The 20,385-nt window shown below is 33.2% G+C and overlaps 1 pseudogene across 1 annotated transcript; it reads right to left on the minus strand.

Moving 5' to 3' along the window:
• Window positions 1–9,047: 9,047 nt before the first annotated feature.
• On the minus strand, window positions 9,048–10,612 carry LOC114293624 (putative F-box protein At4g22030 pseudogene; annotated as a pseudogene). Its single transcript, XR_014341124.1, has one exon. The product of XR_014341124.1 is annotated as a putative F-box protein At4g22030 pseudogene (transcript).
• Window positions 10,613–20,385: the final 9,773 nt, after the last annotated feature.

Below are 20,385 nucleotides of genomic sequence, written 5' to 3' on the forward strand. Positions count from 1 at the left end.
TTAAGTCTCAAATGTGTTGTAGAGATAGGCCACTAAGTGGCATTTTGGTAAATAAGTCTAACTCTTGCAATTTAGCTCATTTGATCTAATTTGATCGCTTCGAACCGAATTTTAAATAAATCTACCATACAATTCTATAAATCCTAACTAGTATATAAATCAAGTCGATTTCTGATTTGGACGCCGATAAGGCTTTCAAATCGCAATTTAAAGTCAAAGACATGAACAGATCATTTTATCACAAACAGATAGAAACACATAAATAATGCAATACACATGCAAATTAATCCCAAATCCTCCCTAAATTACTATTAGACATAATTAAGTACGGATTACGTTAATTAGGGGTCAAGGTTATTACAAATCAACTTGCAGATGTTCTCACTAAACCATTCTCAGTCTCTAGGTTTCAATATCTTTAAGGAAAAATTCAGAACCTTCCATGTCCCTAAAGTTTGAGGGGAAATGATAAGGATCATAACCTGCTGAGCATGACATAGGGCAGCCTAGCATAGGCACAAGGCAGCCTTAGTTACAACTAAGGTTGTAGCCGCAACCTACAGTCATAGCCAAGGCCAAGGCTGCAGCCTCAGCCATAACTAAAGACACATCAACTGCAAGCACATCAGCTGCTGCAACTCATGCCATCTTAGAGCAACCATCTCAGAGCAAGTTGTTAGTTTGTTAGAACAATAGGTAGATGCAAGTAGTTATGGTTAAACAATTGTATCACATGTATATAACATACTAGAACTCTCTATAAATGGTATTGAATGAAATGAATTACATTTTCTCTAGTTACTTGATAGGAGAAAAAAATTCAATGTTGTGATTAATGTGTGCCCTCTATGTTGAATTTCTGGCTCTACCACTGTGAGCTAGTGGCTTGTTTTCAATAGAATCTTCCAGCTTTCATTATTGAAGCTAAGGAGTCATGCAAATTGAAATTAGTGGTGGGTCAATCCATTTATGTTTGGCTACTTCTGCACAAGTGGTTTAAACAATTAATTTGACTATTTGGTTGCACTTTTGTAGGGACATTATTTCCATCATCCATCAATAATATTTAGAAAAATTTTATGAAAAAAAAAAATCTTAGAGAGTTTGAAACTTAACAAATTAAATTTTAATTTTTTTAAAAAAAAATATTTTAATTTAAAATTTTCAATTTTTAAATAGAATATATTTTAACGATCCGTTAGTTATAACTATCAGAACAATAGTACTTTAGACAATTTAATAAATTTTTATTCATGATGTTGGATGATGACAGTGACTATAGATTGAGAAACATAAGAGATGGGTGAAAGTGAGTTAGAGAAGCGGATGAGTAACAGTGGATGGTGTAAAAGGGATGGAGGGATGGCAATGATTCAGAAAGAAAAGGGGTGGTGATGGATGACGATACCTATGAGAGGTGGTTGTTAAAAAAAAAACAAAAAACAAAAAACAAAAAAAAAAAAAAAAAAAAAAAAACAAGCAAACAAACAAACAAACAAAGTGCTTAAATTGTCTATATTTTCCATTCTTCATTAGTTATAACTAACGGATACAAACAAATAGTTAGAATTTTTACTGTTTTAAAAATTCAAGGTTATGTATAAAACTTCCCTATCCCATTTTGTTTCTCTATTATTTCATTTTTAGATGTTTCAAAATATATGTCCATTTTAAAAAGTCAAAACTTTAAATTTCAAAATTTTCAAAATTGTCCCCAATAAGTAATTATAAATATATTTTAAAATGAGAGTAGAAGAGTTGAATTCAAGTATAATGATTGTATGCCCCATTAAAAAGTTGAAAGTCTCACAAAGAACTATCAAAATGAGACGGAGAGAGCAACTTATATTTCATTTACATTTTCTTTCCTTTTTGCCTTTTCCTCTCCCTTTCTAAACCAAGATGAAATGTATGTCCATAAAATATTTCGGTAATATATATTACTCCTCTAAGTAAATAATGAAGGTCAGTATTATCTTCTCATCTAATCATTAATACAAAATAAGAAAAAAGAGATGTGTTTAGTGCAACACTCTAATCATAATTCTAAAAGATATTTTGCAGAGATCAAAACTTTTCTATTAATTCCATTGAATTACAATTACAGAGATGAAGGTATTTATAAACTACACAAACTAACTCTGGCTCAAGCTAACCAATTCATAACAAACTAACTAACTCTAGTTTACTCTGTAACTGCCTAACTACTATCACTACAAGAAAAATCACCTTTGGCGACTAAATTTTTAGTCGCCAAAGGTCCATTTTTAGTCTCTAAAAATCAAGTTTTTGGTTTCCCCGACAAAAATTTTTAGTCGCTGCCTTTGTCGCCAATAAATGGTCGCGGGAGGTATTGGCGACTAAACCTGTTTTAGTCGGCAAAAATGAGCCCTTTTAGCGACCAATAATTTAGTCGCCAATAGTGTTTTACACTTTTGAAAATCATACATTTACCGACTAATAATTTAGTCGCCAATACTCAATCAAACGCCGACTAAACCGTTTAGTCGCCAAAATAAAGACTTTTGGCGACTAACTCTTTAGTCGCCGAAGGTGTTTCCGACAAAAAAAAAATCTCATTTTCTTGCTGTTTCTGAGTTTCGAACCGCAGCCGTCCAACATTCCAAACCTTTAACAACACACTCCCTCCACTATGCCACTACACATCACATGAATATATATGAAATATATATTATTTATATAGTATATTGTCCGATATTAATACAAAACAATATTTATAAATATAATTATTTTTATTCAAATATAATTTATGTAAAAAATAAATGATTTATTAAAAAAAAATTTAGGCCACTTTTGGCGACTAAAATCAATTTTTAGTCGCCAATGCTATAATTATCGGCTACTAATTATTTTTTGTCGCTAAAAAATTAAGTTCCGTTTAAAAATAAAGCAGTTTTGGCGACTAAATCTGTTTTTAGTCGCCAAAAATGTCACCTTTTGGCTACTAAACCTGTTTTAGTCGGTAATTGTCAGTTTTTAGCTACTATTTTTTTTTTTGTAGCCAAAAACCTGCACATTCAGCGACTAACCTGTTTTTTAGTCGCTAAAACCAGCACCTTTGGCTACTAAATTGTTTTAGTCGGCAAAAACCATCACTTTTGGCAACGAAAATTGTGTTAGTCGCTGAAACCCATATAATAGGTGACCAAACTGATTTTTAGTCGCCAATACATATACATTTGGCTACTAAATGGTTTTAGTCGCCAAAAGTCTTCATTTTTGGCGACTAAAATGGATTTAGTCGCCATTTGTGCAACTTTCAGCGACGAAATTCATTTTTTTAGTCGCCATTGGTGCTTTTTGTTGTAGTGTATGTAACTGCCTAACTGTCTAACTGATGCAGTGACTTAGCCACAACAGTTGCAGGTGCTGATGATGAAGATGAAGCTTTGGACTGAGCATGCTGGCTGGAGCTTGAGCTGAAGCTATATTGTAATGTAGCTGAAGAAGCTTGAGTTGAAGAAGCTTGATCATGGCTAGACTCTTTATCATGCCCCCTCAAGCTGAAAGGGATGAAAGATCCCAGAAGCTTGTTCTGAAGATACAAAAATCGAGGAGAGGGGAGAGGCTTGGTGAACAAATCAGCAAGCTGATCCATAGAAGAAACATGATAAATAAGAAGCTTCCTGGCTGCAACTCTTTCTCGAACATAATGATAATCAACTTCAATATGTTTAGATCTGGCATAAAACACAGGATTGCTTGATAAGGAAATTGCAGACAGATTATCACACCAAAGGATGGGAGCTGGAACTGCAATATGAAGATCAGACAACAACATTCCAAGCTAGCTCAATTCAGCAGCAGTTTGAGCGAGAGCTCTATACCTAGCTTTAGTGGAAGATCTAGACACGGTAGGTTGCTTCTTGGCTGACCAAGAAATCAAATTAGGACCCAAAAACACACAATACCCAGTGGTGGATCTTCGGTCAAGGGAATAGCTGGTAAAAGGGCCAGGAGTAAAATGGAGACCTTGATAAAGAGTGCCTTTCAAATATCTAAGAATTCTTTTAACCAAAGCAAAATGGCTAGTAAGAGGAGTTTGAAGAAATTGGCATGCATGATTAGCAACAAAAGCTAAGTTAGGACGAGTAATAATAAGATATTGTAAGGCACCAACAAGACTACGATAGGGAGAAGGTTGAGAAAAGGGTAAATCTACTGAATCTGTAGAAGATTTGAGAGGCAAAGGTGAAGGAAAAGATTTGCAATTTGTCATGCCAACTTTAACCAAAATTTCAGTAGCATACTTTCTTTGAGATAAAAAATATCCTGAAGAAGTAGTAACAGAGATTCCCAAAAAATAATTAAGCAGCCCCAATTCCTTCATAGAGAAGGTAGAATGCATCTGAGTAATGAGAGTAGAATTATAGGAAGAATAACTGCCAATAAGTAAAATGTCATCAACATAGATTAAAAAGACAGTGATAGAGTGAGGAGTCTTTTTAACAAGCAGAAATGAATCACAATGACTGGCCTTAAAACCATGAGTAAGAAGAAAGGAGGAAAAAGTAGAGAACCAGGCCGTAGGTGCTTGCTTGAGGCCATACAAGGCTTTATTTAGTTTGCAAACTAAGGAAGGATTATTTTGATCAACAAAACCAATAGGTTGATGCATGTACACCTCCTCCTTTAAAATACCATAAAGAAATGTATTAGAAATGTCCAGCTGTTTGATAGACCACTGAAAATGAAGAGCCAAACAGAGGAGAATTCTGATAGTAGGTTGTTTTGCTACAGGACTAAATGTTTCAAAGTAGTCAATGCCCTCAGTTTGGAGAAACCTTTTTGCAACCAATCTGGCTTTATGCCAAGCAATAGTCCCATCAGAATTTTTCTTAAGGCGAAATACCCATTTGCAACCAATAGCCCTTTTGGTTGGAGGAAGATTGACCAAAGTCCAAGTACCTTGTTTGATCAAGGCAGTGTATTCATCCTTCATGGCAGCAGTCCAAGCACTGGATTGAGAGGCCTCTTGATAGGATTGAGGCTCAGTATGATCAGAAGAAGTGAGAAAACACTGATGTAGAGATTTAGACCTAGTAATCATGGAATGACTGTTAGGAGGAGAATTGGAGTGCATAGAATGAGAGGAAGGAATAGGAGGTAACAGAACAAATAAAGAAGATATGGGAATTTGAGGCTCAGAAATAGGCTTGGAGATAGAAGAAGAAGAAAGCAAACCAGCAGAGAGAGGCAGATCAGCAGCAGACTGAGGCAAACCAGCAGACTAAGACAGAGCAGCAGCAGACTGAGGCAAACCAGCAGACTGAGCTGAAACAGAAGGCAGACTACCAAGAAGAGCAGTAATTTCTGGAATAGATAAATTTGCAAAAGGGACAGACTGATGGGCAATCTGTGGAATAGAGAACTGATGACCAGACTATGAGGTATGAATAGAATCAAATTGATCAAAAATAATTGGAATTTGTGACGTGATAGAATTTGGGACTGTGGTGAGATTTGTGACTGTGGTGACTGAGCTGAAGTAGGAAAAACTGCAGGGGAAGACACAGATAAAGACTGATCAGACCAGAAAAATGAGCTCAGTTGGGACAAAGAAAGAGAGGTAGACTTAACTGATAGAGAAGAAGCAAAATGAAAGACATTTTCATAAAAAACATGTCTAGAAACATGAATTTGTCCAGTAGCATGATCAAGACACCTATAACCGTTGGTGGATGGAATGTAACCAAGAAACACACAAAGCACAGACCTAGGTTGAATTTTATGTGTAACATAAGGTTTAAGCCATGGATAACATCTGCAACCAAAAGTTCTAAGCAATGTATAATCAGGAGCATGGTGGTACAACATTTCAAAGGAGTAAGAAAATTGATCTTAGCAGTAGGAAGTCCATTAATGAGAAAAACAGATGTGGCAAGAGGATCAAACCAATAAGCAAAAGGCAATGAAAAGTGGTGCATAAAAGCAATGGTGGTCTCTATGAGATGTCTATGTTTCCTCTCTGCTACTCCATTTTGAGCAGGTGTATGAGGACAACTTAACTGATGTTGGATGCCATGACTCTTTAAGAAAACATGAAACTTGGTGCTAAGATATTCACCACCATTGTCACTTCTTAACACTTGTAACTGAGTAGAGAATTGTGTTTCAACAAATGCTTTAAATTCCAAAAACTTATGAAAAGCTTCACTTTTATAATGGAGAGGAAACAACCATGTAAACTTGTTATAGTCATCAATGAACAACATATAATATTTGTATGAAGAAACAGATGAAGTAAATGGCCCACATACATCAGAGTGAATAAGAGTCAATGGCTTATTAACTGTAGAATTAGACAAGCTAAAAAGGAGTCTATGACTTTTGGAAACACAACAATGTGAGCACATTTTATTATCAATAACAGATGGAACATTTACAGATAAAGAAGGTAACAAATGATGTGTAACAATGTGCTGAAGTTTCCTTAAAGAAGGATGGCCTAATATAAAATGCCAATGAGAAGAATTAACAGTGGACTGAAAACAAGCTGGTGATGCAGATGCAGAAGATGGAGCAGCACTAGGAAGATGATAGAGACCATGGCAATGAAAGCCTTTATATAGCACCTTCTTGGTACTCTTGTCCTATATGATGAACATATCTTTGTCAAAAGTAATAGTGCAATGATTATTAGAAATAAGCTGATGGACAGAAATTAAGTTGGAAGAAATGGAAGGTACGTGAAGCATATTTGAGAGATGAAAAGGAAATGATGGAGTAAGAAGAAGACCTTGACTAGTGTGGTAAATAGGTAAGACAGTTCCATCACCAACAGTGACCTGATCATGTCCATGATATGGTTGATAAGAAGAGAGATTGTTCAAGTCATTTGTGATATGACTAGTGGCTGCAGAATCTAAAAACCAGTTGGTAGTGTTGGGAGAACTGTCACCAGGAGAACCAGTAGCAGACTGATTTGTATTGGTAATATAGGCTTGATGAGTTTGAGGCCTTGAAGATTGAAAAGAAGATGTGTCCAATCTGTACCAACACTCTAATGCTGAGTGATTTGGTTTTCCATAGATCTGGCAAATCACTTGAGAAGAATGAGGATTAGATGCAGCAAAGTGAGCAGCAGAACTTGACTGATAGGACTGATATCCTGTGTGACTTTGGCCTGAAGTAGAAGATCTGCCTTTACCTTAAAAATTAGCATTGCTAGAACTAGGATTTCCTTTAAAGAACCTACTACCAATTCTTCCTCCTCCTTAACCTCTGTAAAAACCACCTCTAAAGCCACCTCTAGGAGAAGTGCTTGAAACATGATAAGCAAAAGGAAGTTCTGAAGCATGAGCTTGCTTAGATGAAGATTCAATATGAATTGATTCAAGGGAACATAACTCTCCAATGGAAATGGTTTCAACTCTAGTTCTAATTGCTGTTTTGAATGCATTATATTCATCAGGCAAACCATTAAGAATTAGGAGAACCAAATCCTCATCATCAACAGGTGATGTAGCTAAAGCCAATTGGTCAGCAATTGACTTGATCTGAGTCAAATAGGTATCCATTGTGTGGCCTTTTTTCACAATTTGACTAAGTTTATTCTTCAACTGATGAATATGGGATCGTGACAAAGATGTAAAACATTTGAGAAGAACACTCCACACTTCATGACTTGTGGAACAATATAACCCAGAGGTGAAGATAGATGGTGAGAGAGTTGCAGTTAAGCAACTGAGAAGATGAGAGTCAATCAGCATCCAATTGGTATAGTCTTGATTCAGAATCTCATGATTATGTTCATCAATGATAGTGGATGATGGACATACCTGTGTGCCATCAACAAAACTGAGAAGCTGTGTAGCTTTCAGAATATTGTGAACTTGATTCTTCCAGATAATAAAGTTTATGGCATCAAGTTTGACATTTACGAAGGCATTCAGATTTGTAATGAGTAGTGCAAGATTTGGAGGTATGGAAGATGAAGTAGATGATACAGTAGAAGAGGACAGATTCAGAGATGGCAGTGAAGACGCCATTGATGAATCCTCAAGAACCAATGCTCGCAAGAGTTGATTGCTCTGATACCATAAAAGATATTTTGTAGAGATCAAAACTTTTCTATTAATTCCATTGAATTACAATTACAGAGATGAAGGTATTTATAAACTACACAAACTAACTCTGGTTCAAGCTAACTAATTCATAACAAACTAACTAACTCTAGTTTACTCTGTAACTGCCTAACTGTCTAACTGATGCAATGACTTAGCCACAGCAGTTACAGGTGCTGATGATGAAGATGAAACTGTGGATTGAGCATGTTGGCTGGAGCTATACTGTAATGTAGCTGAAGAAGCTTGAGCTGAAGAAGCTTGATCATGGCTAGACTCTTTATCAAATTCTACCCCTTCTCTTGAAGCCTTTGTTTGGATGGGGCACACATTTCAAAACACACTTCTCTTTCACGTTTGGCAAAGCTTCTTCCAAGCAAAACTTTCACCTTTTCGTACATATCCTCTCTTTCGTACATGTTTGGTAAAGCAGAAATTTTTAATTTTTGGTCTACCTGGTTGTCCGAGCGGTCGTCTGGCTGATTGATCGGAACAATAACTTTCTTTCTTTTTTTTTAACCATTGCCAATCGCCACCTATTATTTGGAAAAAATATATATATGTTTTTGATATTTTTTAAATATAGATATTATTTTCATAGATCAAAATGACAAATTATTTTTTTCAATTGAATTTTAAAAAGAATTTGGTTGTGAGTTTTGAATAAAATTTTCAATAGAGTTTTGAGTTGTGTGTTTGGTTATGAGTTATAAGCTTTTCAATTAAGTATTGAAAATTCTTTTCAAAACTCATAACCAAATACATTTTCTCTTTTCAAATCATAATTTCAAAACTCACAAACTCAAAACACAACTTTATTCTCAAATCATAATTCTAAAATTCTATCAAACACTACCAAAAATTATGTATAGCCAGTCATTTTTGCTTTTGAACATGTTGTGCTAATAGACTCAATCAACACATGCCAAATGCCATATGAAACACAGTGGACTAATTTAATTTTCTGAAAAATATATATGTCCATTAACCTTCTATTTACACTGAATAAATGAATGGAGTTAATTAACAATCTATGGACAAAAACTACAAACAACTAGAGTTAGTGGTTACATATGTTACAAAAAGATTTGCCAAAATTAGAAAAGTTTGCTTGCAAACTCTTCCATGGCCTCCCCTTTCACTGAAGAAGAAGCTGCAAGATCCCTCAGCTCTGATAAGCTTCTACCCAACTGCAAAGCCACCTTCATTTCAACCAATTCCCCATTCTCTCTTCTCTCCACTTCTCTATCCTTCAAATTTGATTCTATAGACTCTTCCATGAGCTTAAAGAAACCAGCATTGCTTCTATACATCTCAAACACCATCCCAATTTGCACACCATGCTCTAATGTGTTGACGATGCTCGACAAAGCACCTCCAACAACTCCAAGCACCACAGCCCATGATCCATGGCTAGGAGACCCCACAAATGCAGAACCAATAGCTGCAAGACCTGTTAGTAAAGGTCCTGAAATGGCCAAGATTTTGTTGAGTTTCAATGCCTTTTCACCCAACCTCAAGTAGTCTTCCTCGTCTTTCCTGTTCAAAACCCCAGCTATCTCTCTCATTTCATCTTCCAACTTAGCATCCCAACCATTCTTATCCTTTCTCTCTCCAAGTTCCTTCGCTTGCCTTCGTTGTTGTTGAGGCCACCACGTGGCAGGGCCCACTTTTTTTGGGAATTTGTCAAGCATCACGCCTAGTAAAGGAAGCGGGTAGGCCTTGTCAAGTGCCAAAACTTTCTCCATCGCATCCTTAACTTGTTTATTGGATGGATTTCCAATAGATATTGTTGTGTGAATTTCTTCGTGAATTTGCTTAAACAACCTTGCAGCGTTTCGTTGCTCTTCAGCGAGTTGAGATGGTTGAATTTTATTCATGATCGACAACATCCCAGTAGCTGCCAAGTAGAGCAAAGTGGAAGAGAGCTTTAGCGCCGCAAGAGGGCCACTGCCACTTGCACTTGTAGTAGCTGCAATACCAGCCATTGCTGAAGCTGTGAGAGTGATTGCATTAATGGATGTTAACAGTAGGCTATTCCAGTTCTTCTCTGCTCTCCAATATTCTTATGCATCTCCACTCTATCATCAACAGCCTCCATGATCGCGTACAGCTTCGCTATCGCCACGGGATCTGAAACCTTAGAATCACATTTGGGAGACGTCTTGGGACTATTGCTAGGAGATTCGGGAAGTTTTTGAATATGGGTAGTGATTGTGTTTGTGTAACCACTACTTGTCAATTTCAATTGCTCCACCAAATCTCTAGTTGTGAGGTTGGGAAGAGAGAAACTGCTATTCTGAATCTTTGGCATGTTGATAGTAGCTCTGTTGATTTCTCTTCGGCAACACGAAGATGAGGAAATTGATGATGAACTCATCGAACTTGAAGCTCTAAAAGTGGCCATGTTTAGTCTTTAGAAGATTGGATCTGTAGGCAAATCTATCAACTATTGAATGGTAAAAAGGAGTTGGGAGTATGAATATCACTTGTTGCTTACTTGGGTATTGATGAGTTTATAGGATTTGAAGAGTGTAGAGAGTGAATTGAAATGGAGAAGTGTTCCATGGTGTATAAATAGAGGTTGGGGTTCAACACTTTTGAATGGATACACAGTTTAGACCATTTCTCAGTCTTTGGATTTTGTGAGGTTACCATTGTTGAAACCGTTTGTTTGACTTTTAATGTGTAAAACCTTGAAATGGCCAAGCAACCAAAAGCTGAGACCCCCTTTGGCTTTTCCCAATCAGAACTTAACGTTCACGACAACCGGATCCTACGCAAAATTATCAATTTCAATATAATTTCTTACTACATTAATCAAAACGTGACCACAAGGCCATGCAAACTATGTATTGTGTTTCTTTCATTTTTATCTTAATATAAATGTAAACTATGTCCGCGATTTTTTGGGAATATATATATTAATTTAGAATTTCAAAAAAATCTCGTAAAATCTGCATACTTGTCTAACTTAATGTGAAAGAGTGAAGAGGGGATAGCTAGATGTTCTTGTTTTGGGGTTTTATGGGTTTGATTCCCTTCTAATAATTTTAATATTCCTCTTTCTAGCATTTATCAAATGAAAGAAAAAGAAAAATGAAATGAAATAACTTATACTTGTTTAATTAATTATTTATGTATTTAGTTTTTTTGAAAAATGATCTTCTTAGGAGTATTTAATAATATAATTCAATACTTTAAATTGAATGTATTAAACGATAATCATTTAAGCTCGTTTAATAAATATAATTGACCTCACTTAAAAATTGAAGTGTCTTTTAAAATATAAGTTAAAATTTAAAAAAAAATTAAATCATATCAAACTTATTTTATTCTGATTGAATTTATAAAACATTATTGTAAGCTCACCACTACCACTACCACTACCACTACCACTACCACTATCGCTACCACTAGGGGTATTTGATAACATAGTTTAGCATTTGAAACTAAATATATTAAATGATAATCAATTAAACTCGTTAAATAACTATAATTGATATCACTTAAAAATTTAAGTGCCTCTTAAAATATAGGTTAAATTTTAAGAAAATTCTAAATTATATCAAACTTTCTTAATTCTAACTAAATTTATAAAACACTATTATAAACTTACCACCACTACCACTACCACTACCACCACCACCATTGCTACCGCTACCATCACCAAAACCATAATCGCTGCCGCCGCTACTACTACCACTACCACTACCATCACAACCACAACCACAACCACCACCATCATGCCGTCCCACCACCACCATATCTACCACCACTATCGCCTGAGCACAGCCCGCCAATCCTCCTGAGGCCCAATTACCCCTTGGGCCTAGGCTTGGGCTTAGGCCTAGGCCATGATTTTTAGCAAGTGGGTTGACCCGGCCCGACCCGATTTTTTTGACGAAAGCCCACTAAGCTCAATGGCGGGCCGGATGGGGCCGTTTTTACACCCCTAACCACAACCACTACCGTCACAATTTTCCTTGTTATTACAAGCACAATCATCATTTTATTACTACTATCATCACTACTGCTACCACTACCACTATACCGCCACTGCCACCACTACCATTACCACTACTACCACGACCATCATACCTATTATCCCAGGTAAGCAACCCAAGAAGCGGGGTGAATTGGGTTATTAAAAATTTTATAATATTAAAATTAACACAATATTCAGAATTTTAATAAATAAAAAAAACAGAATAATAATTATCAATATAAAAGTAAGAGTGATAGGGAGAGAAAATCAAATATTGAGATTTATAGTGGTTCGGCACGCCAAGTCTACGTCCACTCCCCAAGGAACCTCATTGAGAATTTCTTTACTATCAATTGAATAAATACACCACCAGGCTTCTGGATTGGGCACAGGACTTACTCTTATCTGTTGAGCCTCACTCAACAATAAATGTCTTACCCGTACAAAATCTCTTACAAAAATAATGAATAAAAATAAGTAGTACTTAAACCTTCTTTTACAATAATTTTCTCACAAAGAGTAGATATGAAAGTGTAAGAACAAAGGTTACACTTAGATCTGAATGTGAAAGAGCAGACTACAATATACTCAAAATTTTGGAGCACAAAGAAATTTTTCTCTTCGAGTTCTTGATTTTTCTCCAGACACAACACTTCTATTTATACACAAAAATATACCCGTTGGAGGTAAGGCGCTCATTGCTAACATCATGGATGACATCAGTTTGGAAGAGAATCATGGGGAAGAAAATTTGTACTCTTGCAAATTTGAACATCGTTAGGTATTAGTCAAAAGTGTACAAAAAAGTAAAAAGAAAAGTTAATTTGAATTATATCATGTATGACTTTCCACATGCTAATAATTAATATTTTCATATGTTAATATTCAATGCTTCCACATGCTAATATATATGATACAATCAATGTTGTGTAAAAAATATAATTGTTCCCGTGATGTATACTATTTGTATTATATGCATTATATATATATATATAATGTTCTAATCAAATATTTACATATACAGAAAAATCTCTTTAAATGATATTTATGATGGATCTGAAAATATATGTCATCTTTAAAATATTATATATGCTGTAGATATTTTAAACTAAATATATCTTACCACTTCATATCAATTTTGTCAAAATAATATAATTAATCAATTTTAATTTTGTCAAAAAGTGAATATTGATTAGCCTAAATTTTCAAAAAGTAAATAGTAGAGTTTTCAAAAATATTTTTATTTAAATAATATTTAACAAATATATATATTTTAAACAGATAATATTTTGTGTCAAATAATATGTATATTAAAAAATCTAAATTTTTGCAAATAATATTTTATACAGCATCAAAATTAAATAATATAATTAACAATACCATTACCACCACCATCACAATTACCACCATTACAATATAAAAATTAAAATATATAAGTTGAAAATAATAAATTTCAAATTTGATCTTATGCATATCAAATAATTTATTTTTAATTCAACACTTAAATTTTTATCATACAACTTTTCAGCTTAAAAAATTTAGCATTCAATTTTCAATACTTAATTTTCAGCATTTAGTTTTCAACTTTATCAAACACTACCTTAGTAATGCATGTTTATTTTCGTAATGTCAGCCAAACAACAGCAAATTTCGTTTTATTTTTCCAAAATTAATTTTAGAAGTTTTCGTTTATTTTTAATAATTTTTTTATATTTTAAGTCAATTTTAATAATAATTAGATGCACCTACTCAATATACATCTAAAAATTAAAACAAATTGACTAAATATTAATATATATATATATATACACACTAAAAACAAACAAAAATTGGAACAAAAATCTGCATGGATTTTTGTTTAGGTTTCCGTTTATTTTTAGTGAATATTTTTTTCATATTTTAATTTTAAAAAAAATTTGATGCATCTAATCTTGATATATCTAAAAACAAAATAAATTAAAATGACTAAAATATTAGGTAAAAAAAAGTTCAGTAAAAATAAATAAATACCCACCTAAAATAATTTCTAAAAATGCAAACCAAACAAAGCCATTTTTTCTTTACTTCAATTTCTTTTTCTTTAACAGATCTTAACCAAATCACTAGAGAAATTAGGTTGTAAATAATGATGAAATTTAATCACATGTTTTTTTTTTTTTTTTTAAATCAACAAAGAAAAATTTCATTAAAAAATATGAAATTAAAGGTACAAAACGATGACAAATATCGAAAGAGATTCAAGAAAATATAGACTATTCCTACTATTACTACTCACAATCATCTAACCAATCCCTTGGCCTCATGATGTTTAAGACCCAAAAAAAAAAAAAAGAAGTTAAGAACTAAGCCTTGATGAACTTTATTATTATTATTATTATTATTATTATTATTATCATTTTTTGTATGATGTATAGCTCTAATAACCTGCGATTAAATTTTAAATGATGGTGAAATTTAATCACATGTTACTAGAACTACACATTATACAAAAATGATAATAATAATAATAAAGTTCAGTAAGGCTTGGTTTGGAAATAAGATATTTTAATTAAAAGATTAAAAAAATCAATTTATTTTATTTACTTTTTAAAACTTTTTTTGTTATAAAAAAAAATCAGAAAAAACCATTCAAAAATCAATTTCCAAAGGAATAATTCAAACTTCTATTGTTATTATTAGAACACTACAATTGATTATATTTGTGGTCAGAGTTTTTGGTGGTTGTCATTGGTCAACAGTGACCATTTGAATAACGTCGATATAGATTTGTGTGAATGTGATAGTTCTGTTTCAATTGATTTTTCGTTTTTATACCCAAAACAAAAAAAACAAAAAAAAAAAAAAAAAAAAAAAAAACGAGAAATTCTATTTCCACACATTTGATTAACTCAATATACATTTTTTTTCAATATACACACCTATTAATTTGTTTATTGATTAATTTTTTTAATCCACACACTAAAAATTATAATTATATCACTCACTTGTAACTATTGTACACACACTACTTAATCCACCTTTCCACACTTTCGATTTAACCAACCTCCACAATTGCAAAGCCACTTACATGAAGACCCTTGAAGAGGGTCAAATTTTGGTTGCATTTTGTGGTGATGGCACTATGGATGGTTTGAACCAAGTAAACTCATTCCTTTTGATTTTCACTATACAGAGAAATCAAAGCAGACTAGCATTCCGGAATTTTTAATTGCTGTAGATCGAAAGAGCTAGAGATGCTTTCCAGCCATCCAAGACACTTTCTTTCGTCAAACAACTAGCATTGACGCCTCAAGATGCCGTGCAAGGAAATGTCGAATGTACAAATAATGAAACTTTAGTTCTTACTTATCGGAGGGCAATGTTTCAGGAGTTCGATGGGACCTATGCTCAGACATTTGGGGTACAACCCGTATGCCCTAGAATTTCAGAGGTGGGTTTACATAACGCAAAATAATAATTCGGCAGTTGATAACGCACAATGGAAAAATTGAAGTTTTTATTTATTTTTTTAACTCAAAAGATATATATTGAGATTTTTTTTTTTTTTATTCTTAAAAGATGTCTAAAAATAACATTTTCATATAATGTTATGGGTGTTGTTAGATTCCTATTATGGTTATTTTAATTTAAGATATATTTGTCATTAAATTAAAATTTCATTAAATGTGTATTCTGAATTAATAAGGTGTGTAAAAATAGAATTTCTCAAAAAATACTGACTGCTGCACACAATTGCTAGAAAATCAACGGAGTCCAACATAACTAATATACTAAAATGTCACCACAAACACAATCAATATATTAAGTTCAAATCTAACAACCACCATAACGTTGGACTGTCACCACAAACACAATCAATATACCAAATCTAAACCCAAACTACCACAATGGTAGAAAAATAAATTATCATTACAAATGACAACCATTATGCCAAATGCCTAAATTAAAACTAAGGTAAATCACACTAGTATCTCTGAAATTTCTGTTTAATATATATTTTTCTCTATGTTTAACATTATGGGTGTTACTGAATATCTACTATAGTCATTTTAATTTAAGATATATTTGTCATTAAATGAAAATTTCATTAAATGTGTGTTCTGAATTAATTAAGTGCGTAGAAATAAAATTTCTCAAAAAATACTGACTGTTGCACACAATTGCTGGAAAATCAACGGAATCCAACATAACTAATATACTAAACTTAAGCTCAATAATTACCATAATGATAGAGAAATAAACAGTCACCACAAACCCAACCAATACCACCACAAACACAATCAATATATTAAGTCGAAATCCAACAACCACCATAATGTTGGAGAACCAAACTGTCACCACCAACACAATCAATGTACAAATCCAAACCCAAACTACATTATGGTAGAAAAATAAACTATCATTACAAATGACAACCATTACGCCAAATGTCTTAATTAAAACTAAGATAAATTACATTAATATTTCTAAAGTTTCCGTTTAATAATTTTTTTTTGTATGATTGAAAAATTACACTTATCACTTGTCAGATTAAAATGACATATTTGTCCTTAGCCTTTATACATATAAAATAATAAAATAATACTAATATTTTGTTCATATCATTTCAAAAAAAATAAAATAACAATCCTCTTATTTGGCTTAACTCACACAAAAAATTAATTTTTTTTTTATTTTTTTGTATTTTTTATTTTTACTGATTTTTTTTAATATTTTAAGTAATTTTTTATTTTTTAAATATACCTCATCTAAATATACTTAAGAAGTATATTATTTTGTAATTTTTTTTTTAAATTCACCAAATACAAAAAATAAATATATAAAAAATACAAAAATTCATAATACTATAATAAATGTAGGTGAATAGACGAGAAAAAAAATGATGGTGAAAATAAAAATGAAAAATTCTATTCATATAAAAAAAAATTACACAAGAATATATCATAAAAATGTTGTGATAGTGATGTTGTAAATATCAATCACATTTATAGATGTTTTGTTTTAAAGTGAAAGATCACAATTAAGCTATATTATTGTGTTTGAAAATTTTATATAAAATTTATATTTATATTGTTGGAACAATCTTCTATGTACAAAAAATAAATTGAAACTAAATCAAACAAATAAAATAAATAACGTACCGAAATTATTTTACTGAACCAAATGAATATTTAAATACCAAGTCGAGTGTGTGACACTTTGTCCTTAAGATAGATTCGTCCGGCTATGGTGCTTACGGTTAAGTGGCGTCTATCTCCCATGATACAATGATCTTCACAAATTTGTAGTAGCACTCCAAACAAATTTGTTCGGCGAACTAGAACCTTGTGTTTTATACTCTCTCTTTAATTTTCTCTAAAACTAGAATGAAGAATAAATAGTGCAAAGGAGAAAATTAGATAGCAAAATAAAATTTTCAGTCAATTTTCGGATGTGTAATCTGTTGGAATAGGGCTAGTATTTATAGGCAACCAATCTGATCCGAACAAGTGTAGTTTTGAATTTGAAAAGATACTGTTTGAATTCAAACAAATCTATAGGCATATTCAACCAGAAACTGCTGCTGGATACTGCTGGGCAATTATATGGCAGTTTTGTAACTGTAAAACAGTTTGAACCTGTGTGGAATTTCGAACTGAAATTTTGGACAGAAAATTAATTTCAATTTTGGCTCACAATTGGAATTTAATTTCATTAAGAATTTATGAAAAAATTCAAATAAAATAAATATTAGAACCGACCCAACTCACACCCGCGCCCGGTGGCGACGGCACGCGCATGTGGTGGTTTGAGCCAAGGTTTCATTTGTTTATAACTTCTCCCTTCTACAAACTTGGGGTGCCCCTTGGGGCTCAACCCAAGTGTTGCAATCTAGAGCGTATATACATACACAAACTCTCTTAAAGTTTCAATGTGGGATAACCATTTCAAGGAAACCCAAATTTTACTCCTTTAAATGTCCATTCCATGAATCCGAAATTGACGTCAAGGTCCAATTCACTCATAAAAGGTTTTGACGAACCGTTTTCACCGTGTGACTTGCCCTGCGGCAAGAAACACGTCACCTCTTCGGACCCACCCCAAAAGACATTTGGGGCCCACTCAATTTTGGGCTCAAAGTTGGCCCAAAATAAGCCTTATAAAACCAATTTTTCCAACAATCCCCCACATGAATGGAATTTGACGGAGAGAAAATGCAACAATATGATCTAATTATAGAAAGTACAGAAATTGGAAATATTATGCAAAGGATAGGTAACTTTTGGCTTTGAACCTTCCCTTGTGAGACACTATCGGATTTACTAGCTAACCAGTGAACATGATCTCTTGAACTGTTCAACCGTTTGTGTAAACCAAGACAATAGAACTCACACAGTATATCACCAGACACAGTTTAGTTCTTACTATTGTGTTCATTTTGGCCCTGAGCAACCTGGTCTTTCATAAGTGCTCTAGAGAATTGTAGCCCTTCACAAATCTCATAGAACTGGCCCAGTTCACATTCACATAGGTGATTCTTATGAAGAATATCTTGCCATACTCCACTAGGTTTACCTAGATATAAAAATCATTAAAATTTTACTTAACCTAAAACGCTGCAGACATCACTATTTCATCATAAAAATGGGTAGGAGTTAGACTCCCTAGTGATCCTTCTAAGTCATACACAACTCAGTTATCCCTTTGAACCTAGATCTTGGGATCTCCAGTCAACTAGGTTGGGTTGTCATTGTGGTAACTCTTATTTAATAGGCTTAAGTCCAATTCCCCTCAATGAATTCTCAACTAACTCTCTTGCTAACCCTTTGGTTAGTGGATCCACTATGTTGTCTTTAGACTTCACATATTCAATAGAAATAATTCCATTAGAGAGTAGTTGTCTTACAGTGTTATGTCGATGATGAATGTGTCACGACTTACCGTTATACATATGACTCTGTGCTCTACCAATTGTTGATTGACTATCACAATGTATACAAATAGCAGGCACCAGTTTTGGCCATATTGAAATATCTTCAAAGAAGTGGTGAAGCCATTCTGTTTCTTCCCCAGCTTTGTCTAAAGCTATGAATTCTGATTCCATAGTAGACTTAGCAATGCAAGTCTGTTTGGAAGATTTCCATGATACAACCACACCACCAAGAATAAAAACATACCCCATGGTGGACTTTGCGTCTCTAGTATTCGATATCCAATTTGCATCACAGTATCCTTCAAGTACTGCTGGATATCTAGTATAATTCAGCCTAATGTTACGAGTAAATATGAGGTATCTTAGAACCCTTATAATTTCTTTCTAGTGTTCTACTCCTAGGTTATTTGTATATCTACTTAATTTACTTACTTCATAAACTATATCCGGGTGAGTGCAGTTCATCAAGTACATTAAGCTTCCAATAATTTGGGCATACTCTAATTGAGAAATACTTTCATGTACATTCTTAGAAAGAAACAAATTAACATCCACAGGTGTTCTAGCAAGATGATCATCATCTTTGCTAAATTTGTCAAGTATTTTCTCAATGTAATGAGATTGTGACAAAACATAACCTCTAATGTTTTGGTAATTTTCATCCTAAGAATTGCATCAGCAATGCCCATATCTTTCATGTAAAAATGTTTATTCAACATTTTCTTGGTAGTTTTAATCATTTCATTATTACTACCTATGATGAGCATATCATCTACATAAAGACATATAATGACATAACCTTTGTCTGTGTTTTTAATATAAACACATTTGTCACACTCATTAATTTTAAATCCATTAGACATCATTGCCTTGTCAAATTTTTCATGCCATTGTTTTGGCGGTTGTTTTAAACCATATAATGATTTAACCAATTTACACACTGTCTTTTCTTTTCTTTTCCTGAAATAGAAAAACCTTCTGGTTATTCCATGTAAATTTCTTCATCTAACTCACCATTTAAAAAAGTAGTTTTCACATCCATTTGATAAATTTTAGATTGTACAAAGACGCAATAGTAATTAGCATTCTAATGGATGTTATTCTAGTAACCGGTAAGTATGTGTCAAACTAATCTAGACCTTCTTTTTGTCTATATCCTTTGACCACAAGTCTTGCCTTGTATTTGTCAATTGATCCATCTGTTTTCATTTTCCTTTTAAAAATCCACTTATATCCAAGAGGTTTACAACTTAGTGGCAAAGCCACCAATTCCCAAGTGTGATTTTGCAAGAAGGATTCAACTTCACTATTAACAGCTTCTTTCCTTAAAGGAGCTTCAGGACTGGACATAGCCTCTTTAAAAGTTAAACGTTCATTTTCTAACAAAAAAGTTAGAA

The sequence above is a fragment of the Camellia sinensis genome, chromosome 9, assembly GCF_055761805.1.
Source record: "Camellia sinensis isolate YWXY chromosome 9, ASM5576180v1, whole genome shotgun sequence".
NCBI lineage: Eukaryota > Viridiplantae > Streptophyta > Magnoliopsida > Ericales > Theaceae > Camellia > Camellia sinensis.